Below are 11,557 nucleotides of genomic sequence, written 5' to 3'. Positions count from 1 at the left end.
ATGTGGAGTTCTTTGGGCGACCTTCTAGGTCCTATCTTAGCATTAAAATCGCCGACAATGACCTTGTAGAAGATGTGGTCTTCTTTACAGAACTTCTCCAGCTCCGTGTAGAGCTTCTCAATTTCTTCTTTGTCATAGTTGGATGTTGGTGTGTCGATGACAAAGATAGAAACTGCTGGCAATGAGCCACATCTATTCATATATAAGTGTCTGATTCGGGTTGTTAGGCGTTCAAATGAATCAATGCTCATGGCCAAGCTCATGTTGACGAGGAGGACACTGACACCACCAACGCCTCTACTGCTGCTTGTTCCGAGGAACAGTTCTTTTCCAGTGCCAAAAATGGCATGATGTAATCGATGCGTTCTTATCTCGGTCAATCCAATGACATTGTATTTGATCTTCTGCGCTTACACCATCAAGTTCTCAATGGATGCTTCTGATGCCAGCGTATGTGCATTAAAAGTGCAGACAGTCATTTTAGTCCTTCAGCTGGCAACCTAGTTCGTCCCTGAGATTCTATCAGCCTCTCCTTGCCCGTCCTTCTCAATGCTGCCATACTGGGGGCTTTTCCAGGGTCAGGGGAATAAGGCCCATTTTTGTTACTGTTTTTGGCATATCGAATACGCCATGGGTAGTTTGCCAGGCTCTGCCGTGCAGGTGGCATGTTGTAACAATCTGCATGCTGACAAACACGCCATACACTTTGTGCACGGACATGCTGCTCACGTACAGAAAGTACTGTCCAGATCGGCAGTTGATGTAAGGAGTCCAGCCCTGCACCTGCCTGCATCTCTGGGCAGCACCTCAGTAAGCTACAAGAAAGCTAATTCTTCAAAAAGTTACATTCATAAGTCATCAGAATTCTGAACACTTCTAGCTCGGAAATCTCATCTCGCCCCTAAAAATCTCGGCTCTTCTCTTTCTTTCCTCCATAACTGAGACTGCCAGTTTCTGAATGTGTTCAATGGCGGAGTAAAGGTGTCAGACACAATCCCCAGCACTGCCTCAAGTTCAAACGGGAGAGCACTGCAGAAAAGACTGTGGGAAGAGATCACTGTGCAGCAAACACATAGCAGGGGGGAATACATGAGAGCTAGGAACTGTTAGCTATCCTGTCTCTGGTCCAGAAACCCAGGGATCAAACAGATCAATTCACTTCTACATCCTTATCAATTTTGTCAGCAAAAACTCTCTCAGATCGAGCCTTTTTTCTCATTCCCCACAGTCACCACTGTCCCATTTACTGTCTCAGAGATAGTACAGGGCAGTAGAGACAGTTGAATGGGCTGAGCAAAAGCACAGTCTGCAGGAGCTCTGCATGACCCTGAGCTTGGGGTAGTCACAAATCTGGGGGGCAGGGGGAAAATACACACACACACACACACACACCACACCACACACAATGTATATAAGAGTGTGTGTGTGTGTGTGTGTGTGTGTGTGTGTGTATGTATGCTGTCTGCCTCAGGAGACAGAGCTATAGAGTACGGGGGGGGGGGGGGGGGGGGGCGGCACTGGCCTTGCATGCAGGCAACCCGGATTCAATCCCAGGATTCCAATCCCAGAATTCCACACTGTTCCCTTAGCACTGCCAAGACTAAATTCTGAGAGCAGAGCCAGGAGTGACTCCTGAGCATTGCTGGGTTTCTTCCCGCCCCCTTCCCCAAATACCAAAGTAAAAAAAATAATTAATATAACACCACTTCTAGCTGATTTCTCTCCCCTCAAGCTGCCCATTGTCATTCTTCCAAAAACTGAAAAACTTTTTAGAATCAGTCTGCAGTCCGCAGCTACAAGCAGAGTCCACTCTGGTCTCCTGGCAGGGTTCCGCATGTGTCAAGCACCACCCTGGCACTTCTGCATGTGGCTCTAGCCTCCCGCAGGCAGGCTCTGTGAACAGTCACCCAGCAAGCCGTTCCCTGAGCACAGGCATGAGCACTGCAGCCATCATTGAGAACCCCGATGTAAGCACTGGGAAGCAGAATGAGCTGTGCAGACAACACCCAGATGAGCATCGCCTCAACAGTGGGCAAAACAAACATACGGTTTATGTATGGAAGATGAAAAATAAAAACTACTTAAAACTATACTCTCAACACTCCTATAAAAAGTAATCTGAGATAACAGAGAATGACACATGTGCTTTGGCATGGTATTAAAACAGAAAATAATCTGTATGATGTAACAAAGGAATTTAGAGTACACAGGATTTTCCATCTCAGCTTCTATGAAACAAGATTGAGAGGACCTGGGAAGATGAAAGGGAGGAGAGGAGGGAGGCTTAAACTTAGAGCATACAGTTTATAAGGAAAAGGAAGTTTATACCCTGTCAAGTCTCTAGCAAGCCAATAACTAAAATGAAAAAAACTAAGGTCACATTTAAAACAGCCATCACTGGATGGGGGAGAGAGACACCTACATGATCACCTTGGCACCACCAGCCATAGTCTCCAAACAAAAAACAAAAAAAAAGAATGTTGAGACAAAGGGCTAAGAGAACAGCCCCTTAGAGAATAAGGATGCACTCCTCCAAGCGGGAGGACCAGTCTAAGTGCCAGCAGTGTGCAATCCATGAGTATGGTCAGGAGAACCCCTAAGCATTGCCAGCTGTGCACCAGAAGAAAAACATCCACTATTACTAATCTGAAAATGTGACACTCCTTGACTCAAGTAATATTTGAACATTTTGAGCCTCTACTATTGTATGCTAAGTCCAACACTAGGAACAGGACCTGGGAAGGCAACCAATCAGCTTTCTTTTTGTGGGGAGAGCACACCCAAGCAGTCCTCAGGAAGGCCAGGGGCCTCCTCTGGTTTCTGCTAGAGTGGCCCTGCAATTTAATGTAAGGGTATGATAATGAAGTGCTATTTGCATCCCCAGGGTACCGGGAATACCAGGTTACCCATAAGGTACTGGAGGTCTCCAGAGTCACATTTAGTTATGCTTTGGGAATCTAATATACATGCACCCTAGCTACTATATGATCTCCCAGCACTAAGGTTGCTCTGAAGCAACTCAGAGGTGCAGAAGACTGAATCCAGGGCTCCAGCCATTTGAATTATATCTACCTAGCTTCATGAATTCAATATGAAATATAGTCCTTATTTAATGTACTCCGATTTTACTTTTAAAAACAAAAGTACTCAGGGTTTGTTTGTGTTTTTAAAACTTCTAGCACTGCTAGACGTAACTCCTTAGCAGAGCCATGAATAGTCCCTGAACACTACCAGGTACGGATAAACTACCTCCTCAACCCCAAATAAGAAGGTGATGACTGACATTCCTGGCTACACATTATAGCTGATGCCAGAACTTAAGCCCAAGATTCTGATTTTACTATAGTGTGGTGAAACCAGGGTTCAGTACTCTTCCCAAAGATCACCTAATATTTTTAGGGAGGGCAGGGAGGCACTGGGCAGTGCTAAGGGCTTACTCCTGACCATATGGGGTGCTGGGAATCAAACCTGGGTCAGTCACTATACTAAGGCAAATGCCCAGCCCACTGTAGTATCACTCCAACCCCAAGACTCCCTGCAAATTCTAATGTACAGTGAGAATTAATTAATCACAGGATTATAATATAGACTAAAATCCATTTCACTAGAAGGAAAAAGTGCACATCTTTGAAGATAAACTGATCTCACAGCAGTATAATACAAGAATTCTGATAATATAGAGCAACAGATATTATAATATTATAGGAGATGAAGTTTTGATTCAAAGAGATTCGGAGGGACCAGGAAAGTAGCTCAAGGGGGAGCACATGAGCTCTTTAGCAGTGGGTTTGTCCTGGTGACCCAGGCTGGAGCACCTCACTTCCCTGCCTAAGCACTAGGCTAGCAGGCCACACCCTGAAGGCTAAACCGTCACCAGGACTACTTCAAAAAGAGAAGAGCCCAGTCAAAGAGAGAGAACAGTGCACAAAGTTGACCTGGCACCTCATATGGTCCCCTGAGCCCCGAGCACTGCTGGATGTCCCCAAAAGCAAAATAATCATGTACAGGTAAACAGTTCATGTTTAGTCATTTCATTGTATCTTAATTATATCTGAATACCTATAAAATTGTACTTCTGTACTTCGAGCATATTTCAGAATCTCATTCCAGTATCATCTGCTTTGTCAGGTCAAAAAGATGGGTCAAGCACAGGTTCTGCAGAGGGGGATAGGCAGGGTGGATCCCTGGCATCACATAATTCCCTGCCAAGTACAACCAGAAGTGTGAGCCTGTATATGGAGCTGGGGCTAGCCATGTACAATACTGGATGTGGTCCAAACACATACGAAGAAACATTTTTCTTGGATTTGTTCATACTAATAAAATTGGAACTTTCTTTTCAAGTGCCATGAATCAAACCAAGGCATCACACATATAAGGCATATGCTTTACAGCTTAGCTGATGCTAATCTGAAATCCAATCTGAATTAGAAGCCTAAGTTTTCCATTGACTGCTCGGTATTAGGACCAAAAACCATAGTACAGGCACCTCTGGCGCCATGTAAGCTCATTCACTGACCGTGATCCAGAGATGATAAATAAATCTCCAAAGAGATTAACAAGTTGCAGAGATTCCGCCAGACCCTGCGTCAGGCTGAGTCATTCCGGGGTCCCCCCCCAGGGGAGGGGGGGAGAGCGGAAGAGGTGAACCCAGCATCCGCTCAAACAGAGTACTGGCAGCTGAAAACATCCACACTGCACAAACACCACCAGCCATGCTCCCCGCCAGACCCCACTGCTTGAGATAAGCCTCACCCAGAAATTAATCTGATAAACTCAGGTATGGGGCAGGAGCAATAGTACAGTGGGTAGGGTGTCTGCCTTGCATGCGGCTGACCCGGGTTCGATTCCTGGCATCCCATATGATCCCCCGAGCATCACCCACCATCTCCCTGTACTTTCAGAGGCCCTGGCAGTCATGCACACAGCCCAAATCTGCCATCCAGTTAAAGATTTGACTCCTGCTGTATCACCCTGTTAAAAATTTTGGACTTCCTGGAGCAACACTTCAAACTCTACAACACTGGCAAAATCAGGAGTAGCACACCAGATGGGATGGTATGTAATAAAGAAGGATCCAATCTCAATTAACAAAACATCAACACAGAAGGCTTAACCTGTAACAACATTTTAGTAATTTCTTATACAAAGGCTTTAATAGCTCCACTCTAAGATACAACAATCTTCACTAGCTTTCTTCTGAGAAAACATGTTTTTGATAACTCTTTTAGCAAATTATATCAAGTACTATAAAATAAATTATTGAGGGCGTGCCAGAGGGGCAGGCTTAAGAGGTGGTTGGGAAAATTGGGAAATAATGGTGGTGGGAAGGTATAATGGTGGTGGAATTGATGTTGGTATATTGAAAATAATGAATCATTATGAACAACGTTTTAAACCATAGTGTTTATATAAAGTGTAAGGGAGAAATAAAATTTAAAAAACAAAATAAAGGGTGTGGTGCCACTAACAGGTCAACCTGTACCTGCAGCGCAACCCAAAATTGCAGCAGTGCCTCTGGCCAGACACCAACAACTTGATACCAAGTTTCCTGAGAAATCAAACAGATGAAAGTTAGATATGTGGGAGCCACAAACCACCTCTCGCTCATTTATTGGCCTTGCTTCAAAAAATCCATAAACAAATCTTGATAGAGATCAGAAGCCGCTGTTAGTCTCAGACCCACACAAGGCTGAAAAGACCAGGGTAAATTGGGAGGGGGGGGAGGGAGTAGTGGGGCAGATGGAGGAGGGTCAGCCTGGTGCCGACCCAAGCAGAGTCCCTGGTACTAACTTGCTCTCACAATCCAAAATCACCGCCATGCCCCCTGCTGGACTCCACCATCTCAGGATGAATGTCACTGAGATATTAACCTGTTGAAAATTCAGATATGTGGGTTTTGTCACTGAAATCTCCAGGCTTTCCCAGAATTGGAGTGGGCTACCTCCCCCCACTTCCCAATACTCCTGGAAGCACTGGCACAAACAAACTCCAGAGCTACCCTGTAAGCTCTACTACCGGCCTTACTTCAGAGACCCATAAATAAGTCTCAAAAGAGATCAAAAGCCACAGTTAATCGCAGGTCCATGTAAGGCCAGAGTAGATGGGATGGGGACAGATAAGCCTAGTGTCTGCCCAAGCAGAGCCCCCAACAGTCACTTGTTTCCATAATCCAAATTCACCACCATACCCCTGGCCTGACCCCACTGTCTTAGGAAGGACCTCACCAAGATATAATCTGCTGAAAATTCAGGAATGCGGGTTTTGTGACTGGAGGATGGGCCACCTCCTGTACTTTCAGAAGCCTCGATAGTCATATTCACACCCAAAGCTGCCACCCAGTTAAAAAAAAAGTCTTACCTTCCTGATAAAAATCCTAAACTTCCTGAACAAACAAGATGACCACTTAGTACCTGTACTGCAAAGAGTAATGCAGAAAACAAAAGAAAGAAGGGGGGGAGTTGGAGGGAGGTGGGGAGGGGAGGATGTGAAAGACCTATACAAAGAAAACTACACAACCCTACACCAAGAAATAAAAGAGGGAGGCTGGAGCAGTAGCACAGTGGGTAGGGCGTTTGCCTTGCATGCAGCCAACCTGGGTTTGATTCTCAGCATCCCATATGGTCCCCTGAGCACCGCCAAGAGTAATTTCCGAGTGCACAAGCCAGGAGTAACCCCTGTGCATAGCCGGGTGTGACCCAAAAAGCAAAAAAAAAAAAAAGAAATAAGAGAGGACACAGGAAATGAAAACATAGCCTGTGCTCATGGATTTAGAGGATTAACATTGTCAAAACAGCAATACTCACCAAAGCATGAACAGATTCAATGCAGTCCCTGTACAGATACTCATGACAGTTAAGAAATAGATCAAATACTCCTGAAATTTATATGGAAAAATAATCCTTACTAAAAAACTAAAGTAATCCTGAGGAAAAATAAGATAAGAGGTTATCATCTTTCCCAATTTCAAATGGTACTATAAAGTGTTAGTAATTCATGGAGAAGTACTGGAATAAGGACAGACCCTCAGATCAATGGAATAGAACAGAAAACCCAGAGACAAACCCTTGGTTTAATCTGTGATAAAGAAGCAAAAAAATGAGGTGGAGCAAAAAAAGTCTTTTCAATAGAGAGAGATGGGAAAACTGTTGGTCACAAAGGGGGGAACTCGGACCATAGGCAGAACTCTCCATGACATTGAAGCTAGACGCATCTTTAAGGACGAAGCACCACTGACCAAGCAAGCAGAAGCAAAGATAAACAAATGGGACTCCATTACACTAAGAAATTTCTGCACCTCAAAGGAAGTGATGACCAGAATACAAAGACAGCCCACAGACTGGGAGAAATTATTTGTACAACACTCATCTGACAAAGGGTTAATATACAAGATACATAAAGCACTGGTAGAATTCTACAAGAAAAAAAAATCCAACCCTATAAAAAAAATGGGGAAAAAAGACAAACAAGAATGTCTTCAGGAGCAAGAGTGACAGCACAGTGGGTAGGGTGTTTTGCTTTGCACCCGGCTGACCCAGATTCAATCCCCAGCATCCCATATGGTCCCCCTAACACTGCCAGGAGTATTCCTGAGTGCAGAGACCGGAGTAACCCCTAAGCATTGCTGGGTGTGAACCAAAAAAATTTAAAAAAATTTAAAAAAAAGAACATCTTCAAAGAAGAAATACAAATGGTCAAAAATCATGAAAAAATGCTCTATATCACTAATTGCTGGGAAAATGCAAATCAAAACCACAATGAGACAGCACCTCATACCATAGAGACTGGCACTCATCAAAAAGAACACCAACAGTGTTGGCAAGCATATGGGGGAGAAGAGAACCCTCTTTCATGCTGGTGGCAATGTCAACTGGCCCAACCTTTTTGGAAGATAATATAGACAATTCTTCAAAAATGCAGGAATTGAGCTTCCATATGACCCAGCAATTCCACTCCTGGGAATACACCCCAAAAGCCCAAAAGCACAATGCAGAAAAGATATCTGCAGCATATTTATTGCAGCACTATATACAGTAGCCAAAATATGGAAACAACTGAAATGCCATGAACAGAGGACTGGACAAAGAAATTACGGTACATGTACACAATGCAATACAATTGAGTCTTAATAAAATAAAGTGATGCAATTTGCTGTGATATGGATGGATCTGAGGAATATCATGTTGAGTGAAATCAGCCAGAGGGAGAGGAACAGACTAAAAATGATGTGTTTTATAAGTGGGATAGAAAGAAACCAGGTAGGGGAATAGTAAATGTCCAATGGCAACAGAGACAAAGAGCAGGAGAACTGGTCTTCGGGAGGAAGCTTGGCACTGGGGCAGGGATATGTGGGATAAATTAGGGAAAGGAGCACTAAGGCAATGGGGGAGAGGGAAAGTGCTTGCCACAGAAGGAGGCTGGAGGGTGGGAGCGGAAGCTGGGCACATTGGTGGAGAGTAGTGGGCACTGGTGATGGAATTGGTGTTAGAAGAATATACCTCTGAAATTCAATCATGGGCTGGAGCAATGGCACAGCGCGTAGGGCATTTGCCTTACCAGGTTCGATTCCTAGTATCCCATATGCTCTCCCGAGCACCGCCAGGAGAAATTCCTGAGTGGATGAGCCAGGAGTAATCCCTGAGCATCGCCAGGTGTGATCCAAAAAAAAAAAAAAAAAGGAACTCAATCATATCTTTGTAACCTTATAATTCATCATAACAAAATAAAATAACTAAAAATCAAGAAAAATGTATGTTTGAGTCAGCTGATGAGATCCAAGTCAGCACTGGCACGGCTCCTTCAAACTCTCTCTTGCTCTCTCCGTGTGTGTGTGTGTGTGTGTGTGTGTGTGTGTGAGAGAGAGAGAGAGAGAGAGAGAGAGAGAGAGAGAGAGAGAGAGAGAGCACGCATGTAGAGAGAAAGAGATGGCAGAGATATGTGATTAGATTAAAATGTTATTTATTTTTGGATTTTAAGTCACACCCATGGTGCTCAGGGCTTTCTCCTGGCTCTGCACTCAGAGATAATTCCTGGCGGGTTCAGGGGACCATATGGAGTGCCAGCTAACAAACCCAGGTAGCTGTGCAAGACAAGTGCTTTATCCACTGTTCATCTCTCCATCCCCTAGATTAAAAAATTAATGTGTTAGAATCATACTGTATTCCCTACACTCCTAAAGCAAATTATAATTTATTATAACTCACTCAAAATTGTTTTCCTAAATGCTTTCGACACTTTCCAGTAAAACCAATGGCTGATGCTCCAAGCATACAGTATCATCCTTCAGTAGGTACATCTCCAGTAATGTAAGTTAAAAAAAAAAAATTAAATTTTTTAATTGCCATGCCATGAACCGAACCTAACACATCACAAAGACAAAGTAAGTGCTTTACAGTTGAGCAACATCTCTGACCCATTAGGGTAAAGGTAAAGGCCCTCCCGTTGATCATCGATTTGCTCGAGCGGGCCCAGTAACGTCTCCATTGGAGACTTTGTTGTTACTGTGTCTGGCATATCGAATACTCTCAGTAGCTTGCCGGGCTCTCCGAGAGGGGCGGAGGAATCGAACTCGGGTCGGCCATGTTGGCCACGTGCAAGGCAAACGCCCTACCCGCTGTGCTATTGCTCCAGCCCAATAGCCCGACCCATTAGGGAAAGTTTTTAAAATTTACTCTCGGAGAGCCCAGCAAGCTACCAAGAGTATTTTGCCTGCACGGCAAAGCCTGGCAAGATATTTGTGATGTATTCGATATGCCAAACACAGTAACCAGTGTCACAATGGAGACATTACTGGGCCCACTTGAGCAAAATGGATGAACAACAGGAGGACAGTGACAGTGACTTTGTATTGAAGCAATTTTGTATTGCTGGTTTTAGGGATAGTTAAACACCGTTTCAAATATTACCATACCCACAGAACTATGCCCATCACCAAAGTACTAATACCTTCTCCAAAGTACTGATACCTTCACCACAGTACCAGTACCTTCGCCACAGTCTACTGGACACCTCCACTGCCCACCTTTATTCACTCAATTCACCAAGATTTATAAATCTGCTGATGACAAGTTTTCAGACATTCACTGTTCCAACTCTAGTGTCAGAATCCTCCACCAACAATCCAAGGTTCTCTCCCTCTTCCCATCCTGCAAGCTCATTTTTATTCCCTTTATCACACTTGCTTGCACAAGTGGTTCTAATAGACAAAGTAACCTCACCTCCACATCACTGAAATTCCCAAGATCTTTGTTCAATGCCCTTAGGTTTTAGTTTAACCTTCAACAAGTACCCCTTTCCCATCTAAACATAGTAAGATCACCAATTTTATCCTCACAAAGGCCTGAAGACTTTATCTGCAAATCAGATCTTAAGTCCACATGTATGAGACTTCAAGCCAGTTTAACATCAATATTACAATGCTAATCAGAACTTCCTAACAATCACTGGATCACTAGGACCCAACCAGCGAGCACTATGACAATTAGACAAGGGAATCCAATATCATCCTTGAATGAAAGGAAGTTTAATGTAATGTCAGCACCCTATCAATAGAAAATCTTTTGACATACCAAATCCAAGAAAAAAGAACAGTAGTCAGAGTTATGTAAAAAAATTCAATAAATATTAAGCTAACTGGTGTGCTATTTTTTTTTTCATTTGCAGGAGACATTGATTTGTATTGTTCTCATTCTATTTATGTTTTCAACTAGATATTATTATTTGTTTTGGGCTTTTTGTGGGGGGAAGGGAGATCACAGTCAGCAGAGTTCAGGGGTTACTCCTGCTCTGCATTCAGGAATCACTCCCAGCAGCCTCCAAAGACCATATGGTGTGTCAAGAATCAAACCTGTCAAGTGCCCTACCCACGGTACAATCTCCCTGGCCCCCACATAGAATCATTTAATAGATCTCTTTCTTTACAGGCTTCAATAGGGATCTGCAAAAGTTTTTCTGAAAAGGGTGTTTAGATGTTGCTGGCACTGTGTCCTCTGTCACACACTCTGCTGCTATATTACGAAAGCAACTACAGACAATATGCAAACAAATTAACCTGGCTATCTATCAGTACAATTTGGGGAGCTGAAGGGGAAACCACACCCAGTAGTGCTCAGAGCTCATTCCTGGCTCTACACTCAGAGATCACTCCTGGCAGAATTCGAGGGACCATATGGGGTACCACGGATTAACTCCGGATCAGGTACATGCAAAGCAAGCACTGCATCTCTCCAGTCCCCCTTTTAGTCCTTTTTTAAAATTTTTTGGACACTAACAAAACTTTTACAAAAACAGTCACTGGGGCCACATTTTCCCACTCTGACAGTAGTCTATCTAAAATTACTTTTGTTTCTAGTACATGCATTCATTCTATATAAAGTATTACATCTAATGAAATGGTACTCAAAAAATTATTATTTTAAGTGTTAGCAATAACTAAAATGCCAAATACTGCCAACTATCAATGGGAAACATGTTATCACATGTTGAAGTCAATATAAAGTCAAGACTTTACATGCAAACTAAGTTATGTGATATAAAAATTAGAGGGCTAGACTATAGC

At 43.5% G+C, this 11,557-nt stretch overlaps 1 protein-coding gene across 1 annotated transcript in view; it reads right to left on the bottom strand.

Annotated features, from left to right (window-relative positions):
• The window catches only part of RSF1 (remodeling and spacing factor 1), a 149,537-nt gene that overhangs the window by 119,490 nt on the left and 18,490 nt on the right, over positions 1-11,557 (bottom strand). The gene's annotated exons all lie outside the window — the stretch shown is intronic.

This window comes from Sorex fumeus, unplaced genomic scaffold (genome assembly GCF_029834395.1).
Source record: "Sorex fumeus unplaced genomic scaffold, SorFum_2.1 ptg000026l, whole genome shotgun sequence".
Lineage (NCBI taxonomy): Eukaryota > Metazoa > Chordata > Mammalia > Eulipotyphla > Soricidae > Sorex > Sorex fumeus.
The sequence above is the reverse complement of the archived record's forward strand: the minus strand, read 5'-3'. Positions and strand labels throughout refer to the sequence as shown.